The sequence below is a fragment of the Aythya marila genome (assembly GCF_965140915.1).
Source record: "Aythya marila genome assembly, chromosome: 7".
In the NCBI taxonomy this organism is placed as follows: domain Eukaryota; kingdom Metazoa; phylum Chordata; class Aves; order Anseriformes; family Anatidae; genus Aythya; species Aythya marila.
In genome coordinates, this window is record NC_139048.1 from 18,089,413 (window position 1) to 18,117,115 (window position 27,703).

A 27,703-nucleotide genomic window follows, 5' to 3' on the forward strand; every position below is an offset into this window, starting at 1 on the left:
ACTTGCTAGGCCAGAGGGTGCTGCAGGCCTGAGTCCTCCTTGGCCTGCAAAGGAATTTGAATTTAGGGGTCTCAACTTCTGCTCTGTGCACCTCCTAGTTACATAAATGGGGGGAGAAGGATGTAACCTGAATTGAATGTAACCTGACTGAACGTCCGTAACCTGAATTTTTGGAGTGTGAACTTCTTCGTGAGAAGCCTTCTTCAAGCATGCCTTGTCTCTTCTGGGATTCAAGAGACTGGTGTCCAGTTTGACTGCCCTCCTTGGTATGAGGTAAGTGCCCAGTGGATCAGGCCCTGGGAATTTAGGCTTTGTTGAGAAGTAGAAATATTGGCATTGAGGGAATATAAAGCTAAGGAGTGAAGCTTTCATGTGGTTCATATGGTTGCTGAAATGAGAGTGGTTTTCTGGTCAGCAAAACTGGACCTATGCACATTGGATTATGCTTTGACCTTGAAGGGCTTGGTGGCACTCCCAGGAAAGGCTCCCTCACTGGGCTCATGGGAGGTCACAGTCTGGAGGACATTATGCTGTGCTGCTGGGTGAGAGCTCCTGACCCTTCTTCTTATCTTCTGGGACTTGTGTGGGGTACATGAGAGCTCTGGCTCCCTCCAGACAAACAGTACAAAGGGTCAAGGACATCCATCCCGCATTTACTGTATGAGAGCCAGCCCAACACAACATGCCCATGCCTCAGCTCTTCCAGTTCCCAGACACAGCATAACCCCACCTCCCTGGAGATGCAAGCTAAGGCACCAGCCAAACTGCCTGGGCTGCTGTGGTACAAGCACGCTCTGTGCTGATGTCTGGGGCTTGTAAACTTCAGTGCAGAGGCAGGGCACAAAGCCACTGATAGTAACATCTTAAACCACTTCAGGGAGCCTTCCCAGAGCTTGTTTGTCAGAGCCTGAGGTCTTCAGCTGAACATGATCCTTCCTGAGCAGAAGGCATCAGTGCTGCGTGAAAACACTGGAGATATTTTAAAGTGTAACCACAAAGTGCAAGACAGGAACCACAGCTGCTTTTATATACACAAACCTCAGGGGAGTCTTCCCGATTTCCCCAAAGTCCCAGGCATTTGAACCCTGAGAGACAGTTGTGCATGTATGGGTTGTCCCCTCTTGTGTGCTTTCACCCTGAAACAGGCATAAGGCACTGCTAGATCCAGCAGTCCTCAAAATGCTGGGGGAAAAAAAAAAGGTGAAGATGAACATAAGGGATGTGGAGGACAAGGAGAGGAGGGACTTTCACTGAAAGTGCTGGGAAATGTCACTTCGCAATGAACAAGTACATAACTTAAAAGCAAATTGAGAGCATGGCAGCAGACAGTGCTAGAGCAAGCTGGAATGGCAGGCAGGATAGGTGGCAGCAGGGAGTTTGGTGGGCTGGGTAATAGCATGTGCACAATCCTGGCAGCAGCTGTGCCTTGGTTCCCTACACCATGAGATGGAGAACAACATTTCCTTATCTCACAGTACTATTGTAAGTTTTAATTCATATCCATAAATCACTGTGAGAGCTCATGTAGTAGTATCAATTTACTGTGGAGCTGAAAATGATACAATCATTTTCTTGATAAGGCAGAAGATAAATATTTTTCCAAGTGAGAACCCCAATTAAGCACCATTCTGAAGAGAACATAGCCTAAGCAGCCTAATATTGAAACAGGGTGTTAGCTAACCACAAAAGAGCTTTCCATGTCCAGAGCTGGATCTCCAACTTGTGAACTTACAGCCTAGAGGCATAATGGCTTTCTATCAAACCTGCCATGTGTTAGAATAAAATACCAGTGACTGTAATCCTAGGGAAGAATCCAAAGACTGCAATAGACCTAAAGGAGAAGGAAGTGGGCAGCAGAGCTCTCTGCATTTCGGAAATGTTTACTTGACAAATATTTAGCGAGCTTGGAGGTATTTTTGAGAAAAAAAATGTCATGGGTTCATGTTGATGAATGTTTTGCTACTGATTAAATCTGAGCCTGTATAAACTGTGTGGTGACAAAGAAACCTGAGACTGTAATGAGGAAACAGTTGGGTAGGATGTGAGAGATTGAAACCACAGATATTGCCATCCCCAGGAGAAATGCTTTATTCTAAGGACTGGAAATTAGTTTGGGACTATTGGATTCCATTCAAGGAATAAGTCCTATTATGTACAATATCTCCTAATCTTTATCCCAGAAATTGCCTTGAAAAGCCAAATCTTGTATCACAGTAATTAAAGGAAAACATATGTGAAACAAGATGCCTATTTCTTGTCTGGACTCTCATTATCCAGTCCACCATAAAACACCACTGCGGCTCCAATCAGTATAGATCAACATCCCTCTACGCATCCCCAGATAGAGAGGGGCTTTGAGCATTTTATAGACACGGGATTTCCAAGGCACTCAATTTTGGTTGTCCAACCTGGTCTCATTCTTCGATATTCATTTACTTGTGCAGCAGTCCCATTAATTTCACTGGGACAATGAATTCAAGCAAGTCCTCAAATTGTTGTTGAACCATCATGCTTGGCATTTACCTTTTAATATAGAGTTGTGGGTATTTTTGTTGTTTTGTGTGTGTTTTTTTAATGTGTAGTTACTTTTTTAACATGGAGCCAAAAGTTTTGATGAATGCTAATCTAAACATAAGTACCCTAGCTCTGAATTGGACCCTTAATAAAGCAACACTCGATGTGCAATATTTTTGGACTTCAGGCTGCTAATATAATAGGTTCACCTGGTCATCAAAGCTGGTTAAGTTTTGAAAAGTTAGGCCTAATTTTATTCAAAAAGAACAAATAACTTTCTGCAATATGTTTGTCTTTATGGGGTAAAAGTCTGCCATACCTTAGGTAATTTCTGTTTGCCATTAATAAACATTTTATTGCAACACACTTAAGCCATGTTGTATATCTGTGCTCAGCAATATCGATACTCAAAGGTCAGAGCTGAGTGAAATGGCCTAGATCCCATGAAAATACAAATAAGATCTGCGGTAAACCAAAGTCTGAGTTTCACATGTGCACAGATACACTTGGTCATTGGAGTTTTTTGAATATTTCCTTCCAGAGACTTTCCTTGTAGCTCTGGTGGATGTTGCAAAATTCTGTTCTTTATAAGTAAAAGTTAATTATGCTAGTGCCATACCTGTTCTGTTTGTGAGAGGTAGGGCTGTGATGGGTGCAGGGGCAGCAGGTGGGGTTTGGCCAGGGCACATTCCCACTGGGCCATGAGGAGCACCAAGCAACCTCTCCACCTCCACGGGACTGTGGTGAGGGGTCAGTCACTGGCAAAACTCTCATCACCCCTTTTGCCGGAGTTGGAAAACCCATAAGGAGAAGAAATCAATGGTTAGAGCCATTTCTAATGATGCCTCGACCTTTTCCTGTTAGGATTTCAAGCCCCAGGAAAGGAGTGAATGATGCAGGTTAAAATAGAAGCATAGCTGGGAAAGTTGTGTTCAGTGGGTAGCTTTTCAGACTCTGACCCTTCCTGCTCATGCTCAGATATTTCTCATCACATCTGATATTATGAGCCTGCAATCGGAGATCACATTATAGAATGGGAACATTGCTGTAGTTAATGTAGAGACATACTCATTGTTTTCATAGTTAGTTTTCAAAAAATGCTGTAAAACCTCCAAGTTTGTACTGAGTAAACTACCAGGTTTGTTTGGGTAATTGTTATGCCTTATGGAGAATGTGAATTTGATCCAAATCTGGTGGGTTTATTTGTTTTGGTTTGTTTTATTTTTTATTTTTTGGCAAACATGGGTGAGATATGCACCTAACTCCTTCAAACTATGATGTGAAATCAACATGTTTTATTTCATATTCTTTTTAATTCACCTTAGTTCATTATCTGGAAAAGCTGTAATTCCATATCCAGGGTAAAGTCTGAAATTTAAAAATAGGTTGCTGAAAGGGAATGAGAGAAGTTCAGCAGAACCAGACTCTCTCTGCAAGGCAGGACATTTGCAGGCAGTTGGTGTTAGGAGGAAGGGGTTGGATGCAGGTGCTGTGCCATGACTGCTGACCCTGAATCACCCCTCGGTCCCTTGCTAACCATGTGTTCTGCCTGTACTTAGTGCTCTCCCACTGCTCTCCTTTGAGTCCTTGGAGCAGTTTGGTCCAGGAGCAAAGCTTTAATTGCTAGCATTTAAGTGCTCTAAAATCCACCTGTGCATTTTAGAAACCTTTTCAGAGGAGGGAAAAAAAAAAAAAAAAAGGAATTAAATGGTTTTAACACCTTTAAAACCATTATAGGACTGAGAGGATAGACTGAGAGACTGGTAAATATTGCTCTGGGTTAATGGACTCAGGCCCAGAACTGTAACAACTGCTTTTTTGATTTATAGATGAAAACAAAGTATTTTTAGAATAGTATAAGAAATAAAGTGTTTTGGTTTTGTTTGTTTGTTTGTTTCATGGCGTGCCATTTGAAATGTTCCCTGAACTAAAGTTTCATTCCAAAGCTTTATTTCTCCCTGTTTTCAAATAAATTTAGATGAAAGTGGAAACAAACTATAGTGGTCATGAAGAAACAGTAGTTCTGTCTGGAAAAAAAATAAAATGAAACAGCTGGACTTTATCAAAGTATTCTTCTCTTTTTTTTTTTTTTTTTGGCAGATATTTTTATTCTATGACCATGACAATATTGGTGCAGATTTAACCGGAGGCACCAACCTTCCTCACAATGCTCTTGTTCCACTGTAGCTCCAATGACATCCTTAGCTCTGCTTCCTGGGGTCATTTGGCCAGAAGGCTCCTCTGCCCCCTCTTTTAGCCAGGAGCAGATTTTAATACTCAGACTTCTCTCAAGGCATGTGGCTGGGGAAATTGTCTTCAAATTTGGTAGGGCCTGGGGCAAAACTGGGAATGGAAACTAGGGATAATGTGATTAAGGGTCTGCAGAGACAGAGCAATCCCTCAAACAAACTGGGGCTTCATGTTCAAACTACATAAAATCTGGCTCAAGTAGATTGCTTCTAAAGTAATTATGCTGGGAAACAAGCTAGGTTTGCAGGAACAATCTGCAGCCACTATGTGAACAGCTTCTCTTCCTGACCAGCCCAGAGACAGATAACTCATGTGGCTACTTATCTTCATTGAGTGCCTAGGCATGACTGAGCATCTTTACCCTTTCCCTGCTCTGGAAGTTATCCAGGGAAAGCAGCCCAGCAGAAAACCTCCAGCAGTCATTGATCACACAGCCAGAGTCCAGCAGAGACTGAAGAATTAGGGTTAGGATAATAAGAGAGCTATGCTTTGCTCAACTGCTGCCTCAGCTACATGCAGCCAATATTCTGCCTCCTCCCAGCATCCTCCTCTCAGCCTTCAACCCTGTTGATTTTGGTTAAAAATAAATAAATAAAAATTGAAGAGTTTGATCTGTGCTAAGGTTTTTCCGTCTCTCTGGTCAGGAAAGGTGCTGATCAAATATACTTCATCTGTAGCAGGTGCAAGAGATTTAGTTGACAGGAGATGTGGAAACTATAGCCATCCAGCTACATACGTGGCTGCAAGAAAAACTACAAGCCTCGTGCAGCCAGAATCTGCCAGGAGCAATCCAGACCTGTGCTGGGTGCTGCCTGGAGGGTGCTGAGTTCCCTGCTCTCCCACAGGTGATTTTCAACTTCCAGTACCTCCCAAGAAGAGGCACAGAAAGGGTGCTGCAGCTCTGAAACCTAACTCATTCTGCTTGTGCCCCCCTCTATTTAGTTAGGAAAGTGGTAAACATTGTGGAGATTAACCTTGTAACCTCAGCTAATTCACGTTAAGTTAGTAAAATGGAGCAGAATCTAGGAACAATCAGCATTTGTGGCTTTCTGGGCCTTTTAAGCTTATTTCTTTGCAATGCAAACCTCCCTCTCCAATGATTTGTTCGGCTTTAAGTCCCCTGAATTCCAAGCTTTTGTGTTATTACAAGCTTCCCTTTACTGACCGTGTCTGTGCCAGCAGGTGCATGAACTGGGAGGCCCATGGCAATGTGCATTTTATTACTTCCAAACAGACTTTTTTTTTTTTCTGGTTCTTAGCAATTCTGGAGCTATTACTTGATATGTGGCTATTAAGGTTACGAGAGGAGAGGTACGTCAGTTCTTAGCCTGTAACTACTACTATCAAAAGGCTACTGCATAATGGGTATTTGAAATGTGCGTGCCAGCTGGGAAAGCTACACATGTGGACAAATACTAGCTAAGGAATAAAGCGACATAATTTCTGCGAAGAACAAGCAAGGTACCTTAACCAAGATATGTGTTTGCAGCAGAAACACCCACTCTAACGTCAGTGCAGGAGATGGGGGCTGTCACTTGGCAAGGAGCGTGCCCCTCTCCATCAGCTGCAAGGCTGGTGATGTGCTTGTGCTCTGAGAAGCTGCCTGCCGCTTCTGCCTGGTTTTGGTTATATGCTATGATTTATCCCTGGCAGGAAATGTACATGAGGTGATGGCTGTAATCAGTCAAACAGGGCCTCTGAAAGAGGGAAGGCAAGCTCTGGTAGCTTCATGAAAAAAAAGATGACTCAGTTGGGTTGCCATTCAACTGTGTGTACACAGCCCTGCTCAGAACTATTTCTGGTTTTATTTAAGTGTTCCAAGAGCAGTGGAAGTCCATTTACAGGAAATCAAATATCAGACAATGGGGACCTACCTCAGCAGGAAAAAGCACAGGCTTTTATTTACAAGGAACTAATTCTTCCAAGTGAGGGTGAGTGCCAGAGGCAGTGACAGACCCCCTTTCCCTTCCCAAATGGCTGCTAAAAGGGACAGACGTTGCACCCTGTCAAAATGTTTACATATGGCCTCCCCGACAGCCAAACCTGCTGTTGCTGAGAGCCAGAAGTGAGCAATAAATAACACCACTGACTTTCACCTTGCTGTAAAAGCTTTCATCTTAGCAGGCAGGAAACCTTTTCTGACACACTTCACACCTTGGGAAAAAAAAAAAAAAAAAAAAACCTTTTGCATTAGGATGTGGGAACTGAAGTGGCCTTCAAGAGAGGTGTTGATGCACAGGGGGACCTAGTCTAAAGACCATTAATTTGCATCCTCACTCTGTCAAAGGATGAGCCTTCAGGAGCAAAGGTGCTTTCATACCATGCTCAGCCTTCACTTCTCCTTTCTGGGAAGAGAAGGCTTTCAGGAGGAAGACTGAGATTTAAGGGACCATGGTGGGAAAAATAGATTTGAATTTTCATGTCTTAGTCCTTGCAAGCTGTTAAAAATTGACTATTGTAGATATAGACTTGCTGACACTCCCATGGCTTTTGTAGTCTGTCAGTGCTCTCAGCAGGCTGAGATGTTAGGGTTATTTGCTGCAGGCTCTTGTCTTCTGCCAGCTCTTCAAATAAAAGCGTTCCCACACCCACTTGTTCTTCTTAGTACCTCTGCAAGGGCTCTCCTGCCTGCAGGCTTTTATAGCCTGTGGTCTGTTTATGGGTTTAGCTTTATAGCTGGCCTAATTAGCTGTGGTGATAAGGATAATTAGGTAATTAGGATAATTTGGATAGCACAGTATGAGGCTTTTCAAACCTTTTTTTCTGGAGAGCTTTGTCTGCCACAGCATAGTCAGTTACACTTATCTAATCTCATGGAAAACAAAAAGCCCATATATCTCTGAGTGATTGATGGGGGAGAGTTAACATCCAAGCTGAAGTATGAGCTGAGAGTAAGTAACCTTGAAATGCAATCTGTGAGGGCAGAGCTGTAGCACTGAACTCACACAGCCACAGCTGATGCACAAGCAACATGATAGCTTCCTCTTATCCTGCAGGTTACCACATCAGGACTTGGATTCTCTTTCTAATCTGCTAGCTTTTGACAGACAGTGATGAACCACCAGGAAAAGAAAAAAAAAAAAAGGACAAAAAAAAAAGACCCCCAAAAAAGAAATTTTCTATCCCTTGATATCTTCAAATACAAACTGGATGCTTTCCTGAAAGATACACTCCAGCCAAATATAACTTGTAAGCCACACCAGGAATGACTAGAAACTCTATCATTCCTTGGAGAGGCTGAGACTACAAGGTCTCAAGCCTCTCTTTTCTGAAAGTCTGTGAATCAATGAACTTTCTCTTTTTTTTTTTTTTTTTTTTTTTTTCTGCCATTTCCTTTTCTCTGTATTTTCTAACCTAGATGTTGTGAGAAGTAGGAGCAGCAGTGGGGTCATAATTGCAAAGAGAGGAACTTAGGTACAAAAACTTGGAAACCTTTCTCTCCTCATAATTGGAATTGTTGACTATCATGCAGGAAGTAAATACCTCATTTTTATTTATTTTTTTTCAAGGGTTGAAGTATTGTCCAAAGCTCACAGAGGACCAAAAGCAAGATATAAACTGGGAATAAACAGAGATTTTTGAAAAGAACCAAACAGGGGAAGTAGACATTTAAAGCCTGGCTGAATTTCCCACATTTGTTGGAAGAGAATATTGAACAACCACAGGAACCTAGGCTGAGGAGGAAGAAGATACAGGACCTATAAAACATAGTTAATGTCCATGGAAAAAGAAAGAAATGTGAAGGCAAGTGACTGATGAAGTTTCTTGGGTATTAACAGAGGGGATGATTCAGCATGGAGAAGAGCAGCCAGGCTGAGCTGTTATTTGCTGCTCTGAGCTGCCCCCAGGAATTTTCCTCTTTGTCACCATGCTGAAAATTATGAAAAAGCTGACCAAGGGAGTGAACTGAAGGGAAGCAACTTTCACAACCAGAACATCACGTGTGCACTCCCAGGGACAGGGCACAGACACAGGTGCAGATGCAGATCTCCTCTTTCCTGTGCTGTGATGTGGAGCCCACCTCTAGAGACAGGAGGGTGTGGAAGGATCCCAGCTGTGAGGTGGGACTGTGCAGCCCCTCAAACGTGGCCAGCTGGCCAGGGCTCAGTCCTGATGGCTGAGCTGCAGAGCAGGTATGAAGCTGAAGTGCTGTGAAGCCGCACAAGCGCCTGCTATTCTGTAATGCTGGGCCTGCCTGAGGGCATGGAGAGCAAAATGCTTTCCTAACAAATTGCTTCACTGAGGTTTTAAACTGGAGACTGGCAAGGATCCAATATACGTAGAGAAAACATGCCAAATACAAGCTGAATTATAAGAAACAAGGGGCTGGATCTCCTGTAATCTGCAGTATATTAGATCTGAGGGGGCCACGCAGCACTGATGTGGTAGAAGTCTCTTGACTTCTCCACAAGGACTAGTCTGATCCATGCATCATTCCTGGAGGAGAAAAAGCTGCACTCCCTCTTGCTGCTGCAAAACAGATGAATCCAGGATTTCCTGGTCAGGAAGGACCAGGCATTCTCCAAGACAAGCAGAAATCTTTGGGCATGCCTAAAAGCCAAATCAGTGGTGAGCTTTCCCCAGTTGTCTCCTGGGTTCTTTAAGTTTGTTGTTCTGTATGAAAATACACTGCAATTAACTGGACTGACTGCCCAAACATCTACTGGCTGTTGGAGTGCTTGCAGACTTTCCCAAATAAAAGCCATGATCTGCTTCTGAATCGTTCAGTGATTTGCACTGTATTTATGAACTCAGATGAATGCCTCTAGTCTATCCTTTCCATTAAGTCACTCTTGGCTTTTATACATAGCTGAGTCTTGCAACAGACCTTACTCTTAATCAGCATTGACTGGAGCTGCTCAGGATATTTTAGCTGAAGTGAATTTTCCCTCAAAAGATGTCATTTTGAGTCCTTTTCTTTTTTTTTCACTATCAGTAGTGATGGTGACTTTTCTCACCAATATTTCTAACACTTCTTTTTCCACAGGAAAAGAAAAAAAAAATCAATAATCTTTCCTGTCTGAGTTATTTGCTGACATTCCTGTGTTATTCAATCTTCTAACTGGCATGTCATAACCTATTGTAGAAGTGTTGGGGCAGTTGATACGTTCTGGGATGAAAATGAAGGATGTGTGTGGGGAGATGAAGCAAATGGGAAAGTGGACACAAGCACACAGTCCCTTCACCAAGTGAGATGATACATGACATAATGGACAGCATAGAATGTGATAGTTATGTTATAATACCTGCTATAATAGCTGTGGGAAAAATATATTTTTATTTTTAAATTTTATTTTATTCTTAAACAAATAAGGGCAGCTGTTACTCGGCAATGATTGAAACTTCCTGTCTTCTCTGGTTTATGTCTTCTACCAGTGTTAGTATATTTTAGCATTTGGAACAAAAAGTGCTCATAAACTGCGTGAGCAGCTATTGTTTAAAATATTTTAAAATGATTCCCAGTGAAGACTAGAATGGCTGTGTCTCAAGAAATGATGTAAAAATAATAAAAGTAACATAAGAATAAATATATAGGAGAACATTCAATTTTTTCCTTAAAAGGGGATTTTTCTTTTTTTTTTTTTTTCCCTGAATGCATAGCTCACTGAAAAAAGCATTGTCGTTTTTTTTTTTTTTTTTTTTTTTTTTTTTTTTTTTTTTTTTTTTTCCCCACTCTATTCTAAGTGAAAAAAGATTTTCAAAGATTTTCAAATTTGGAAATGATGAGAAAACTAATAACTGTACCTATCTATAGAAGTGCCATGGAAATGCAATGTTTTGTTGGCCCTTGATGACTGCTGTCCTGTGTATGGATTCAAAGGATTGTTGTGGCTCCCAGGCTGAAGTAGACCAAGGCTGTTCTCCTTGAGTTTTTCTTTCACCCGTAATAGCCAGCACCTAGTTCTCCTTTAGTCATTAAGGCTCATCTTTAACCTTCTTTCTTTAGGACTGAGCGTTCCTTTCAAAATGTATGTTGTCAATACCCACTGCTAGTTTAGGTACTACTGTTATCTCCATAAATGTCTGCTCTCTTTCTCAGTTCTCTCCCTCTGATATTGTCTGGAAACAAATTCCACTATGCAAAAATAAAATTCAAAGGGAAAGCATATCCTTTTACTGGCTTTGAATTTGTTTTTACTGAATTGCCTCTTTTTTTTTTTTTTTTAATAATGTGACCAAGGGGATCCACATTTCCCAGTCTGCCTTCCCTGACACTTTCATTGCTCATACAGTTTTATCATCTATTTTCTATTTCTCCTCTTCCTGGGGAAAAAAAAAAAAAGTTTAACAGTCTCTTCTCACAGACTTCACTTCTAGTTCCTTCATTATTTTCATTAGAATTATACAAAGTCTGGGCATGGAAGACTTTTTTTGAGACAAGTAAGCAGGAATGCTCATTAGAACTGGCTGGAAATTTGCACTGTTTTCATCAGAATGATGAAAATGATTCGGGCTACAACAACTTATGGTGAAAGACACATTCCATTTTTTTAATCTAGAACAACTGAAAAAAGAATCAATAGAGCTACATTTTATCATTTAAAAATGAATGTGTCCAGTTTTATGGGTTCAAAATGATGCTTATTTCATATAGTGAATACATTATATTTATGCCTGCAATAAAAAAAAAAAAAATTCCAGATGACCAAAGAGTAGTTCTTAGGGAACCTATGGGAAGACCTTTGTAAACAATTCTTTCAGGATAAAAGTTATGCATTCAAATTATTTGCCTGAGTATGGAAAAAATGCTCAGTATGAACACTTATGTCTCTCCCCTCTGCCCACACTACAGTATCCAGGAAAGGTAGTACTGTTGATTTTCTATAACAACACATTATAGACCTTATTTTCTATTCTATCCCTTGTACAGACTCGTGTATTGCTTGCCTTTTGATCTTAGCTACATATTCCTGCCTTTCCATCTATTGTAATTCTGAAGGGTGTGTCATCTTAGCAAGAAAAACTGATCACGCTTCCAGCACCCCAGAGAATTACTCCTCTGCTGAAGCATGCTTAGGATGTTGGGTCAGTCTGACTGTTGGCTGCATGCTTCTGCATGTGTGAGTCTCAAGGAAATTTCATTCTGAGATGCCACAAGTGTTTGTCACTGGTCTTTACTGTTTGAAGTGAGTCACAGGCCAAGGGCTTGCAGGTGGTGAAGACAGCTGTGTGCTACTTTGGTCCCTCAGTCTTGGAGGTTGCACCTCCTGCCCTGCTGTTTGCCAGTGAGGGGCAACGTCTCCCAGCACAAGCACCTCCCTGAGGAACTGTGGTGCAAGAAGATGGCAGCGAAGGGCTCTAAGAAGACCCTAATCTCAGGTCTGTGTCATGGATCTGAGGTTTCTCTTCAGCCTGTGAGGACCAGCTGGAGGAAAGCTGTCCTGGCAGCACCTGGGCAGTAAGCACAAGGCTCTTTTAAACCCAGGAAAATGTTGCTTTGCCAGTTTTCATCTAGTTAATTGACTCTGCTATTTCACATCTCAGCAAGATAAACAAATACATTGGTATTGAAACAGCCAACCTTGCAGTAATTAAATGTTATTAACTTGTTAAGAAATACTGAAAGATCTTGGTGTGATGGATATTTCAGATAAAGCAGCTAGTGTTTTGGCAAATGCATCTTGGAAACCAAGGCCATAAAGTTGTGAAGTGCCCAGCACTGAGAGTGCCTGCTAGTTTTGGACAGAGGTAATTTTGTCCAGAGCACCTCAGCATCTGACCCAAATGGGGTACTTGAGGAGTTCAGAAAACCCTTGCCAAGCTGTTCTGCTTGAGCTGTCAGATCAGTGGAGATCTCCAGGTGTTATTAATGCTGAAAGCTTTTTGCTTGGACTAGCATGGAGAGATAGGGATGTCTCCTGGGAAGTTAAAAGGCCGCTTTGCACATTATAAAAGATTCTTTAATACCATCCCATGGAGATTCATCTTGTTTCTAATCTATCAAAACTAATTTGTGCCTCAGGGGCCTTTGGCCTATTGCCCAAGATGCCTTGCCCATCTCTCAAAAAAAAAAAAAAAAAAAAAAAAAAAGCAAGGGAAGTTTGGCAGCATCATCATTTCATGAATGAAGCAGATTGATGTAAACAATGCTGTAAGTTTAATGGGGTCCATATTTACAAGCATTAGTCCCACTCTGACCCTGTACTCTAGACTCCTGCTGACCTGGGGGTTAGGCTTGTCTGAAGATAACATGAGTTTCTACACCAGTCCCCGGATTTGTTCAAGATTGTGTTGACTTTCGGCCTGTCTGCCTAAAATATACATGGGGAAGGACAGATTGCTTTCTGCACCAAGTGCTGTCTAAAGGAAGTGTCTGCTGAATTTTTGGTTCTGGGCCAAGTTTCCTGCTGTCTAGCATTAGGGCTTTGGCAAGGCAGTCTGGGCCCTGTCACAAAGAGAATCTATAAAAATGTTTTTTTCTTGTCATCGCACATAATTAAGGACAACATTTTAATCAGGCTGCTCCCACTTAATTGCAGTGCTTTGCATTAGCTACCCTGGACCTGCTGTTTTAAGTAGAACCGCTGTATTTGTCAGATGGGGTCAGGCTGGGAAGACGAAACCTCATCTGAGATATGGAGAAGTCAATTATTTTATAAGGATGGAATGTGCTCATGTCATGGTTTGTTACAAAATAACCACGGTTAAATGCAGGAGGGATTGATTGCTGTGGTACTGGAAGCAGTCAGCTTTAAACTCTGGTAGCTTGCTGTGGTTTAAGAGGCCACATGGAGAGATGAAGATTTCCGGATCAACTCTTGTGACTGGACAGGCAATTTTGATTGATTAATGATTTGATTTTTATTTAAATAATAAACAGAACAATGAAGAGAAGTTGTACATCAAAAACATCCCAGAAGACTCAAGACCCATTTTTACTTAAGAAATAGACCAAAAAAGAACTCAACCAGGAAGCCACGAATGGTCATCTTTGGATGAATCACAGCTCTGAGTTCTCCAAAACCTTTTTGCCAAAGGTTGCTTTTTTGTTTTGTTTTGTTCTTGTGTTTTGTGGTGGTTGTTGTTGTTGTTGTTTGTTTTGGTTTTTTTTTTGCTTGTTTGTTTTCATCAAGGTCTGGACACCACCATTTTTAGACCCTGTTAGATCAAGACATAGGAAGGAAGAACATCTTCCAGCATCATGAAGGCCTTTAAAACCTGTTTGGTTTATAGCCGGAAGAATCCCACAGAAGAACTCAGACTATTTGACTCATGAAAGTCAAACTACATTGCTAGGCTGCAACGATATCCACAACTTTAAGTGGTGCAGAGAAGCTAGTGGGTAGACCTGATACCTGAGGTCCCTCTGCAATGATCCACTCACTCTGTGATGCATTTTGCTCCAGCTTCAGCTTGTAAAGTGAATGGCAAAGCAGGAATATACAGGACATCTGTAAGAAGTGTACTGGCCTCCTGCATTTTGGAAGCTCCCAGGAAGGAGCCATAGAACCATATGGATGCAGGTTGGCCTCGCACATCTGTTTGGCCAGGATGGGGCACTGGGCCTCTGCAAGTGCCTCTGCAAGCCAGCTGAATCAGTTGCTCTGCTCTGTAGCTTGTTTCATGTAAAGCTGATCACTCAAAGCTCGTGCTTCAAAGGATGCAGTCCTCTGTCAGAGATGTTGGCACTAGTGATTGCTGAATGATAGCTGAGATGTTTGCCAAGCTCTTTTAATAACACCAGTCAGTTGTTTATGATATGTTTAAGCTAACTCAGGCTTCCCATCAGGAAACACAGAGAACTGCTGGCATCCAGACATAAGGTGGACTAAGGCCAAAGTTGCCTTCTTTGTTCAAGTGTATTGACATTTTGCAGTCTATTAACAGCATTTGATGGCTGTTACTGCTCTTACTTTTGGCTGACAGAAGCAGATACAGGGAATTTTACCACTCCAAGCTGCATGGAGGGCATGAACTGCAGATTGCAACGAGCACCTTAGGAATGTACTTGGAGCCACGTTTCCCATTTTACCCACTGCAGAGCCAGTGAGTCTGATTCAGCTGGGTTAGGGGAGATCCTGAAGGTGCAGCACAGACAGGCTAAGAATCTGGTACACCAGCTTTATGTCCTATCGCTAATCAATTAGTTTTTCTTCTCTCTGACATTGGTAAAATCATGTCTGGCTGCTGCTCACAGCAGGGATTTCTGGGTGCCCAGAGCTGGAGAGAAACATTGGTGCTGCAAAGCAGTCAGGAGGGAGAATAGGTATGCACATGTGTTATACATATCCTGCACATGTGTTGTATTCCTTTGTCCTTCCACCATGCAATCATCCAACCTGACACAGAGGGGAACGCTGTCTGGGGCAGGTGCAGGACCAGACACCAGGGCCTGCAATCCACTTGTCTTCACACCCACCTTTTCTTAGGCAAAACTTGTGGGCCAAACCTAATACACAGGTAGGTCAATTTTTTAAAAACGGCATTAATAAACATGTGGCAAGAGATATGTCCTCTCATCTAGAGCTGTTGTCTTTGAATGTGCACTACTGCCCCTCTTCTCATGGGATGGGCTGTGCTGCGGCACATGGAGTGTGGAGGACTGGCTCTGGCTGTGATCTTCCCATGGTAGCTACTCAAGCCTCAGCATTTTTTTAAGGAGGTGGGGAAGTGATGCTAAGTTGGCCTGCATGTTTTCCAGCTTATCTGACAGTCCCCAGGCTACAGACCTGTTTTCCTAGGTTTGCAGGAACGACAATCGTGTGAGCCTGCTCAGGAGAGGCAGAGCACATCTGATGTGAATGGGAGCAACAAGTGTTTCAGAAATGCACTACCCTGGGGTTCCTGGTGGTCAGTGCAAGTTATTAAAATTCAGGCCTGCTGGTAGTGTTTGTTTCTTGTCAATGATTTTGGCCATCGCCCACTGGAAGACTCTTTCCAAGCTCTTAAGCCAACCACACATACTCACTGGAGAGGGATAAATAATCGTATTGGACACAAATAGGAGACAGGAGAGTCATCAGTGGAAATCCCCTTTTGGCAACTGTTCCACCTGTGGACAAATGCTGAAAAAGAACTGTGCACAGGGAATATCACTACTGCCAGCAATGGGCTCCACTGACACTGTACTAGACTGTATTTCAAGGGTGTCTGTAAACACCACCCTCCTTCTAGCAAGTCAGGTTCCTGGGAGGATTGGCACAAACTTACATCTAGGCAACAAGGGAAGGATCAGCTGAGGAGAAGGTTGTCAGGCTTTCTGGAAGGTGATCAGGCTCAGACCATGAGTATTCACGATCTTACGTTCTCCTAATCCTTTACAATGCAAAGTGACCTGGTGCATGCATTTATCTTTGTAATGAAACGCAATGGAAAGACTTGCATGAGCTGTCATGGCATCTCATTAACAATTAATATAACTCCTGGGCTATGGTCAGGGTCAGTAAGTTTCTATGTTACTTCATGTAAGGACCCGACTTAGATAAAATCTTTAGATCTCAGTGGAAGCAACCTGCAGAAAGTATGGATGTATATCTGAAATCATGATCACAAGGGATATCTGATGCCCTGGCTGGCTGTTACAGACTAGCAATCTGTTGCTGAGCATTTCTCACTGCCTTGGAGTTCTTGGACTCCGCTCATGATAAGCTATTATGAAAGTACATAGCTCTGATTATAATGGGCGTAGAGCAGCGACAAAAACAAAGACCAGCAGACCTGGCTAAGCAATGTGCTAATCTCAGCCAGTCACCAGCACCCTGGGATGGGAATCCTGAGGTCTGGATTCTCTTTTTGCCTCTACTTGTACATATGCTGTAATCTTTGTGATGTCATTTCACTTCTCAATTTCTCAGTTCCCCCTGTACCTTTGTCTTCTCTGTGATGGTAAGTGAGCTTTTCCAGCAAGGACTGGATTGCATTCAGGGCCTTTAGGTGCTACTGCAATACAAAAACACAGCAATATTGGAACTCCTTGGAGGCTTTGTTCTTGCTCCATTTGCAGGCAGTCACACCTCATCAAAGAGATTTGGATAATGTTTGAATAATGTGACACATCTTACACACTTCCTTTTGAGCAGGGTGTTTAAGATACCCAGTATATGTATTTAATGAGATGTTAATGTACTGTTCTCATACTTTATGGCTCTTGGCAAAGGTGCTTGCACTGTCATTCACAGGAGATGCATTATGTGCAAATCACAGCAAGCAGGATTGAGACCTGGGTGCCCTCTTTGCTAGCAGAAGTCTCTGAGATGCTCAGAAGGTCACTTCTGCATTTCATAACTTCTTCTTGACTAAGAAAAGGTTCTTCGGGGCAGCATCAACTCCAGACCCTGGAAGTTGCTATCTGTAGACATAAAGGGTAAAACCAGACATGGTCTGGTGAGAGACAGCTGCTCCAGCATACCACTCTTCTCCTGCACATCACTTGCATTGTGGTCAGAGGTACTTTTTGCCATCCAGTAAACTGCAGGCAAAAATGACATCCCTGGAGAGAAGCACGTAGCTAACACCAGTGAAGCGTGCTCCTGATTTGTGTGAACTGTGTACAGTACAAGGCACTTGTCTGCTGACACTGTGTCACCATGGTCTCCTGGCAACATCAGAAGGCATATCTTCATGTAATTTGTCCTATATTGCTGATAGTTCCTGGAAATTCTTCTGTTTGATAAAAAACATGCTTTTGAGGCAAAAGGATTAGTTTTTTACCTGTTGGTCCCAGGAAGGCCTTAATGGTTGTGATGAATATTGCAAAACGAACATGCTGCTGAGCACAGAGAGCTCAGAGAATCAGCACGGGTCAGCATGTTTCACATTGCCATCTAATTCTTCAAGCCAGCAGCTGATTTCTTGGCTCTGAAAAGCTCTCAGGTTATTCAATATATAACTATCTCTTCAGATTTGTTTTTCTAATGGCAAGTCAAAATATGGTTTCAATTTCATCAGAAAAAGTTCTATTTGTACAAGTGTTTGCAGTGGAGTTTTATTGTCTGTTCCCAGTTGGATCAGACCATTACATTGCATTCTGCTGAAGTTCGTGCCGTGAGTGCTGCAGCCAATGCTGATGGGCAGAGTGCACCTTATGTTCAGCACATCGCTATTCTTTTTTCTTCTTCATTACCACTGAGGGAAATAATTGGGAAGAAGCCAAGAAGACTCCTTAAGGCATGTTTCCAAGTCAGGACCTGGGATGTGGCCAGGTAGCTTTCAGTAACGTGATGGGGAGCCAGTTTCCCACAAACCATTTCAGGAACGCACCCTTCATCTTCACAGTCCAGTTTCATCATGAGTAGTGAGGATCCACATGCACACACACCCTCACAGAGAACAAAGCAGAGGAACACATGGCAAAGCAATCAAATATGAAATATGGACAGTCTTGAATTTCATTTTGTTCCAATGTTTTGGACTATTCTCCTCAGAGAATTTATTTGGTTAAATGCATACAGTCGTGTTACTTACTGTCATGGCCATAGTCAATCCGTGACCAACATAGTGGTCCCTGATGACATTTTTTTTCTTCCTTCCTTCTCTCTTTCTTTTTCTTTTTTTTTTGTTTTGTTTTCTTTCAGATTTTTGTTTCTGATTGTTTTTCTGCTAGTCATGAGGATGATTTTTTATTTACCCACCAGCTTGTGAGATAGGAATTTGCATTACAGTGCATCAATTACTTCTGCCACTTTTTCAGACTTCTTATCAGCAATAAATAAAATAAATAAAAGAAGTTAAGCACAGTGACAGAACCACTACATGTGCAAATGTTATTTTTGCACAGACACTTATGAACAAGAACAGTGGTATTTCCCTAAACAGAAAACCCTTTTCTTCCACCAAAGATATTCCCCTGTCAGTAGCTCTGCAGTAGTGCTCAGGTAACTAGCTGCTTGCTGCAAATGCTCAGCCTCAAATAAACCAAAGAACGTGCTTCAAGTTGATATGGCAAATGTGCTATAAAATACCTATTTTGTTAGAAAGTAGCTGCCAAAAATAGACCAAAATCCCATTCCATACTCAGATTGCAAGCACTAACTTGCCCATCTCTCCTCAGCGGAATGTCAACACAGAGCTATGGAGTAGAGCATAAAACTGTTTTGAAATTTGGCAGGTTAGTTCCCTGGCACGCACACACAAGAAAAAGACACTTTAAATCCTATCAGCATCTCACTCATGGAAATAGGAACATCCACTTCTTAGCTGGCTGACCAAACAGAAAAAAATATGTTTTCAAATTATGTTGAAGTGTTTATGATTATTTTTAATTTTCCCACTAAAATGTGTAAAAATTATTCCTGTTGAAAAATGTTTTCTTTTAATTTGTTCTCTTGATTTTTTTCTTTAAAAAGAAATTCATATTTAAAGGGACCAGTAGCAGTTTTTAAAAGTAAAAACCTGTATTTTATATTTTTACTGAAAAAAAGCAAAATATTAATCTTAAGATTTTCTTTTCCAAAATTTAGTTAATATAAATTTATACAGGTTTTAGTTAGCATAAATATACATTTTTCAGCAGAAGTTGTTTCGCATAAGATGATATGCTTTGCTCAGCATCCATAATAGAGGGGAAGCAGAGAAGTATTTTGAGCACCTGAAGTGTATTCTGAAGGCATTCAAAATCCTTTTTAATACAAAGTTTCTCTAATAGTTGGTTTTTTTGTTTGTTTGTATGTTTTTCCTAGGTCCTCCAGTTCAGTGAAGCCATCAAAAATGAATTTAACCATGACTTAAGCACAACTCTACTCACAAATCTAAACCATTGCTGTGTCTAAATAAACAGAAAGCTCAGCAGTAGAGTTTTGGTATCCGTGCTTCTCCAAGCCACAGCTCTCACTAAAATATATTACTCCCTATATAAACGACATCAGTTAGAATTTTTTAACCTCAGTTAAAATGTAAAAACAAAGCAGGAATCTCTCCTCCAGCCCTTACCCCATTAGATTTATGGTCAAAAATACGATGTGTCTCTCAACAGGGGGAGGTCACAGAATGGTCTGAGCTAATATTGGATCCTGTGAAAAAATGCGTTGTTGTTTGGTTAACCAGTGTCACACAATTAGGCAATGCTCAAAAATCAATTAGTCATACGCTATAGCCAAAATGGCATGTTTTTCTAACTGTGCTATATTTTTATTGCATATTGAAGCTCTGATACTAGTTTTAACCAAGATGTTTTTAACTCCTGTGTGACTTCAAAATGATGCTTTCTTAGAGAAAAAAAAAAAAAAAAAAAAAAAAAAAAAAAGTCTTTCAAATCTGGAAATGATAGAGTTCCTAAAACACCCAGAACAGCTTTAGAACAATTACTTTTGTCTGCCCTGGTCTGTTTTTCCAAAAGCTTTTAGGTCAGTTTGTCTTTCTTCCTTTTCTTCTTCTTCATTTTTTTTTTTTTTTTAATTTAGCTAAGATGCAGCTGTGAAAACTGGATTCTTCTTTTGAACTCCTGTATTTACGTTTGCTTCTGGCAGCCCCGAGGAAATGTGATTGTTTTAAAGCTTGCTGCAGAGTTTAAAAGGCCTTAATATGGGACGCCAAATGTAACATGTTACACGGTGCAGTGGATTTAAAGATCTGTACTGCCTATACTGCAGTCAGTGGTGGTCAGATGAAGCTGGGGTATATTTGCAGCTTGGATGTGCTGGTGATTTCTGGTAATTAAGTCAGCTAATAAAAAGATTAGTGAGTGCAAGAGTTCTGAGCCAGATGAGACTTTCCCCAAGGTCAGGACCATTTGTGCACAAGTCAGTGCTTCTGATCTGTCTGGAAGAAGAACATACAAGGCCTTGGTAGTTGCAGTATTTATATCATTAACCTACGTTTTAAGATACATGGGAGCCAAGATCATTTGATCAAGATATATGAACGTTCATGCTGGCTACCGTAAGGCACAAAATGGGTCTCCTGGCACAAGTAATTCTTACTGAAGAGTTGCTATTGCCACAAGGCAAATTGGTCACACTTGAGGCATGAATGCTAGCAGCCCAGGGACAGAAGCAGTTAGTGTCAGCCTGCCAGCTCACAAAGCCTGGCTGCCTGGGGGACTGGAGACAGGCAGTATGGCTGTGTGTATCAGGAGGGGAAGTGAATTAACATCAGCTACAAGTCAAACCCTCAAGCCTACAGCAAATACTAGTCTCAAATCTAATCTCTTTCTTAGTAAAAGAAAGATGTAAATTGAGTTTTAATCCGCTAGTTAATGCAAATCAGCATCAATCCATTTAAGCACTATCACCATACCAAAATGAGCCAACTTTGCTGATGAACTAAAGGTCTCAGGTTTGCTCCTGACAAATACTCCGGCTCAGTTCTTAATATTATATGTATAAGTAGTCCTATTAAAATCAGTGAGACTACTCATCTAGCAGGAATGTCCCTTTGATACATTGCCGGGTCAAGAAATCAAGTGATATATGGTTGGTGACTGGTTATATGTTCCAGCCAACACAGATGGTGTTATGGGCAAACTCCTACTGTATTTTGATCACAGATGCTTTGATCCTACTTCAACTGCAGTGGATAATCAGTACCACTTGGCTCTATGTGTCCAGGTTCAGGGTCTGCTCTGTAGTGAGGTGGTGGGAAACACTGCTGCAGAGTCTACAGCTGCTGCCTGCAGGAAGAGAGCCCCTGGGTTGAATTGTCAAAAAGCTGTGGGCTGGTAACGCAAGCAAAGTAATGTAGGAGTGTTACTGTAGAAAATGTTACAGAGATCAATATCTTTGCTGTACTACTCATTTAACTAAATGACTGTCTGTATCCAGGTCAGCTTCCTCTTCTGGTTTGCTTCTAGGAGGAAGAAATTACATGACAATCTCTCTTTCCTTTTATTGTTTCTCTTTGAGTGTGCAAGGGGAAAAAAATACTTGATGGCTGAGTTTATTTAACTGCTATTGTGTTGCACCCAACAGCAAGAGACTCCTCACTACAGATTCCGGCTTTTGTGGTCTTAATCATAAGCGGTCCCATGAACATGTTGATGATATCTTTCCGAAGTCCAGCATTAGCTCCTTGGATTCAGCTCCATGAGCTAATGAGAATGTGATATTAACCATGTCACTGGCAAGGGCATGGTGGTATGGCACTTAAATACAATTTTTCTGTATGTTGATGTAAATTGATTAAATAAATCCAGTGAGGACTTCTCAAGCTTTACACTGGCTAACTTAATTAGCTATGTGAATAAGAAGAGTTTCTCTGGGTGAAATATCCATACAACAGGTTTCTTTCTACCAGGGTTCAAAGTGCTTCTTTTTCTATGTTTTGGTGTTGTGAGTGGGAAAAGAACATGATTGTGTCAGGATCAATTTCAAGCCTCCTCAGTACAGTACGTGCCTGGTTCAGCTGAGCTGACTGTCACTGAAGAGGAATGTGTGTGGGCCATGGACTGTTTTCATCAGCAATATTTGCTGATCACTGTGATGCTTACAGTGGCAGGAGATCACAGCACTGCTTTTGGGGATATGTCAAGGAGCATTTGGGAGGTAACTGTCCAGAACGGCATGCTCTGCTGTGTGAAAGGGCAGGGGAGGAAACTGAGTTACTACCAGCCTCCTTTAGGAAAAGAACAAGCAGATTTTGATAAGGCAAGAGCAATACAGTAGTCAGTGTCTCAGAGAGGGAGGCGTGAAAAGTTTCAGTCCTCTTCCTCCTACTATGCTGAGCTCTCTATGCCACAGAGAGGAGGGCTCTCTGTGAGAGCACCACTCTGGCATGGCAATGTCTTCACCTACCAGGATTCAGGATGCATCATCTCAGAGGTTAAAATACAATTCCTCTCTCTAATGTTGATGGTACGATGAAAGCAAATCCAGAGTTAACCTCAATACTTGAGAACATGAAACAGAAAAGTCTGTGGCAGATTATTATTTTTTTTAACATGCTCACTCTTAAAAGACTTTTTTCTTGGTTTAAAATTTCCTCTGAAATGAGAAAGAACCATTTGAAAAGATTAGACTGCATCTTTCTGCACAGTGTGGCTTCACTGCATACCTGGCTGTACCTGTTAAGAGAGCTGCATACAGACAGCAGCAGCAAGGTGCACCACAACCCACACCTGGGAAGCAATGTTCTGGCTCAGACAGCCGCCTCAGAAAATGCAGTTTCCTTGCAAATGGTGGCTGTGCAGAGGTCATGGGTATCCCAATCCTCCTTCAGGAGTAGAGTGACTGAAATTTCACCTTCTGGGCAAGGGGCCTGTTTGATCTCTTGTTTCTACATTATTTCCACTCTTCCCCTTCCAGAGGAACTTGCTGTCCTGATGAAGAGAGCCCTCCCTCCTGGCACACAGCACAGACCCTTGGTGAGTGTTCCTCTGCACACGTGTTTTCAGATAGCAAGTTTGCCAAAGAGAAATGCATACTCCCTCCCTATTACTCCTATGTGGTAAACTGGGGGTTTTGACAGCTGTACTGCATGTTTCTGTCATTTACAGGAAGGAGGGATCAACAGAACACAGAAGTCCCTATCTCAGACATACCACTTCTCTTACCCTTAAAATATACAAAACAGTCACCTTAAACTAGACATAACCCAGAACTGGATGCCTAAGATTTGGGTTTTTGCTGTCCTCTAGAGACTGGGTCTTTGGTTCAGGCTTGTATGATAGCATGGTTTGACCTGGAGTCATGACACCCAAGGAGTATGCATCCCAGCCCTGGCCAAGCTTTGCTGTCTCTCTCTGTGTCAGTGTCTGGGAAATGACCCGTAGTTTTTTTGTTGTTGTTGCTGTTTGTTTTTTTCTGTATTGCTTTTTTTTTTTTTTTTTTTTTTTTTGGTCTTCCAGTGCCTCCTTACTGGTTCTTTATATTCTCTTCTCTTCTTAATATGATGTTAAGTCCTCAACAAGACATTCACAAGATCCTGGGACATTTCTGCTGACTGATCTAGGATACAACAGAGAAAATTAACTTTATTGGTATTCTGTTTTAACTGTCAGTTGCTTAATTCTTCCCACTGAATCTAAATGGACATGCTGAGAAAACTCCAACTAGTTTCTTTTCCTCCTGCAGCTCCTCCCCTTCAGACACATGGAGATGCCAGTCCTGCCACTCTGCAGATCATCCTTTCTCTCTCACATTTTGGCCAAAACAGAACACATAATTCTTTTGATATATCCCTACATAAATCAGTCTCTCTAGCTACTCCATCATTTTGCTGTGCTGCATGGAGTTCCTTCCAATTTGTTCTCACTACTGTTACTGAGCTGTCCAGAACTGAATGCGATATTAATATTCCACACACTGTATATAATGCTTGTCAGGCAAAGATTAGGAGCCTTATGAAGATTGATTATTTAAACCTCCCAATGCCACCAGTGATCATGGAGTCAGTGCCTATTACTACCTCAAATCTGAAAAATTCCACTCCTCTACTTATCAAGGTCAATTCTTGGTTTTGATGGTTGAGTGAAATATTAGCTTTTTCTTATCCTCACTACAGTAAAGGGTAAGCCAGTAGACTTTGGCATCCAGCCACAAAATGTCTCGTATCATAACAGCATTATGGTATTTGTATGCTACTAATGGAGCTGCCAGCCCGGGTTCAGTGTGAGCACTGCCTGTTCACTGCACAGGAGGGCTCAGCACTTCACTGTGTAGAGGAGCAGCTAGGTGAGCAGATCTTGTCTGCTCTTGTTAAATGTTGATGGGAAAGCTGGGTCTTCAATCCCTGTTCCTCTCTGGGACTGGAAGCTAAGTCAGTCCTTTACTCACCAAGAGGGAAGTGGGACATTTCACACAGCCTGTTTGAGGTCTGCAGTCATTTTTCTGTCTGCATCAGAAGCTCAGGAAGGGTCCTCTCTCTTTCCACGTCCTCTCTCTTTTTTGTCTTTTGTTTACCAAACAAACAAAATACTTTTGAATAGTTTGTTTGTTTTGTTTGTGTGTGTGTTGTTGCTTTTTTCTGTTTGTTTGTTTGTTTTTTAAAATATATCTTTTTCCACTTCTGCAGAAGTTTTAGTGACATAAGCCTGTCCTACATGTAGGCTTACTCAGATAAAGCTGTGACTCCATCACACACTGTATAGTTCACCACACATTTCTAGCAAAAGATCAGCATTGACTAAAGCTTTTTTGTTCCTTGGTCACTGGCAGATGAACATGATTTTTCAGCCTTGATTGTGGTTGGGAATTTCTCCTGCTGTCTTGCCCATAGATTTAGATTAGGCACTGTCATAAATTGCAGAATAATTGCTGCCATGCAATCTATTAAGCTGGTGAATCCCACTGAGAATCAGCTGGATCAAGTCTGATCCAGTGCTTGAGTTTTTCAGACACTGTAGTGTAGAAAGGGAAATGACAGGACAAGTGTAGATAATTTTCTGGAAATGAACAGAAAAAATTTAGATTTGCCATGACAATGTAAGCAAAAAGCAGCTTAACCTCCCCCTTCCTTTCCTCAGCTTCTTTGTAGCTGATAGGTGAAAGTAATGAAAGATAAAGTAGCGTGAAGTCCATATCTTCATTACTAATGTCCACTTGCTGACACTTAAGACAGAAACCTGTAATACTTACTGTTCCAGAGTAATGCTGTATTTATAGACTGTATGCATTTATATATTGTATGTATATATGTAACTTCGTTTGAGTTCAGATGCTCATGAATTAAAATGTCAACACATGCACTTATTTGCCTCATTTCAACTGGACATGCAAGCATACCTGAAACAAGCCAGACAAGTGTTTGGAGCCTCTCCATCTGAACTCACTGTGAACCATGTGGCAAGCACCTTCATGGAATAGATGGAGCCGTTTGTGTAGCTGCAGAAATGTGATGATGGATATCTGCATTAAACTCATGGTGGAGCCACTGATCAAAGTGGCAGAGGGCCATTAATTAGGAGGTTAGCTCAGTGGCGTGTGCCCTGAGATTCTGGTGGTGTTGTGAGATACTTCCTGCACTGTGGGAACAGGGCTGTCCTGAAATAAGTCCAAGTCCAAAATCAAGCTTCTGTTCTGAAGGAAGTAATAAGTGATAAGGATGAGATAGGAGACTGAAATTATGGGCTGCTAACAACCCTCAAAGGCTTCTAGATATAGCTTGTGGAGTTATCATGGGCCAGATACTCATGCCAACAAGTTTCCTGAAGAAAATATATCTGTTCAACACACACCGATGAGGGAGCACTGCAGAATTGCCATGGAAAACCAATCCATATGGAGTGCTTTCCGATAGTTTTTAAAGTTAAAGGAAATAGTCCTGTGGTTTAATTGTGCATAGTCCATCACCCCACTCTGAAAGGTCACCCAGCTCTGCTAAGCTTATGAAAAGGAGTAAACCAAATGGGTTACTGTTCCTAAACTTGAAACTCTTAATGTGGAGGAGGAAATTCCCAGTTAACCTTTGGTCTGTTTCCAGACACCAGTATTCATAATTCTGTCATTAATTTGCAGATTTAGTTACTTCTTCATAGCTTCTTATAGCAAGTTGGTATGAATATTAGAAGGTAATGTTGGTTTATGCAGCCTGTGTATTTTTTTTTTTAGTTTGTTTGTTTGTGGTTTTTTTTTTTTTTTTTTTTTTTTTTTTTTCAGAGATGAATGGTGTTGCCAATATATTTCAGATATACAAGTGGCACAAAGAGAAATTGCTGACAGAGCTTCATCATCAGTAGGTTGCAAAGGAGATATCAACACTAACTAGACTTTTTCAGCACAGTTCTAATGCTATGAGGACTAAGAAACATTTCACCTAAGGAAAAAAATATACCTAGGGGCTGATCTGGGGCTTTATTTTCAACCACATTCTCCCGCAGTTACACCAATGGCAATAATCTATTGTTGTGTACAATGCTGGCATTTTTCAGATGACTCAGTCTGTACACTATCTGTACCAGCCAAGGAGTTTGACATTTTCACATAGTTCCTGCCAAAATGCAGCTGCTTACCTCCGTACAACATTTTGCAGGCAAGACAGCATTTACATATGTTGCCCTTTAGGTATAAACTGGGGTATTAAAGAGCAATAGCAGCTAGAAAATGTATCAACAACAGTGTGAAGAGATCTGCCTTCAGGATATTATTTCTGTACATAGAGCAATAGTGTTTGGAATATTGTGCAATCCATGACTGAGAAACTCTCACCTCACTGGTTAGTTTTTGATGTCTCAATGAGGCATGAAGACAGCAAATCCCTTGGTGGTTAGCAGGAGACATTGATTCATTTCACGGGTCTCAAGAGGGCAAAGACCAAACTTAATAACCTGAGAAGTGAACGTTCTGAGAAGTCTGATGTGGAGCTGGGCCTCCTATCCGAGCTCCTGACGCTTACTCAGCTGAAAGTTGTTCACTTTGTGGAAACTTCTGAGAAGGCCAAAAATAACAGAATTCTGTTCCTCTTTGGAAATCCTTATGCCCTACCCCCTTCATTTCCATTCAGGAATTCAAGATGCTAAGTCAAGGGCCCTACCTAACCTCTGCTCCTTCCCTTTCCACCTTTGACTCAATACAAAGATATCAGTGGAGGTGAATTATATGCACTGCATCGAGGCAGTCTAATGTGTTTCACTGTAGAAAAGGCTGATTCCATGAACAGTATAGCCACATACGCCACTCTTTGTTTAGCTTCAGTTGCTGTCACAGGCCACTAGCTCTCTCCTCCCCATGGTCAGTGGTACACAATTTCTGGGTCATTGAGAACTACGACTTCCATCAACTCATCACCCCTTTCCAGAAACAGTAGTAGGCAAAAACTAGATTAGAGCTTTTATAGTCAATATCAACAGTAAGCTTCAACAAAATAACTGAAAGATTCAGCAGGAAATAGCAATTATTTGCTGAATAAAAGATAACTGCAAGGTTTTAATACGAGAAAACTTGTAGGAAAAGCAATAAAACCCAGGGAGTTTGATGGAACATGGGCCATGTGAATCTAAGCATGTGAATCTAAACAGCTTAAGCTAAGATTGTCAAAGTGACTAGAGATTTTCTGGTGCAAAGCTCTTACAGAAAGGTTTGAAAATCAGAAACGAGCCATTATTTGATGTCTAAACTTTCTCCTACTCCTC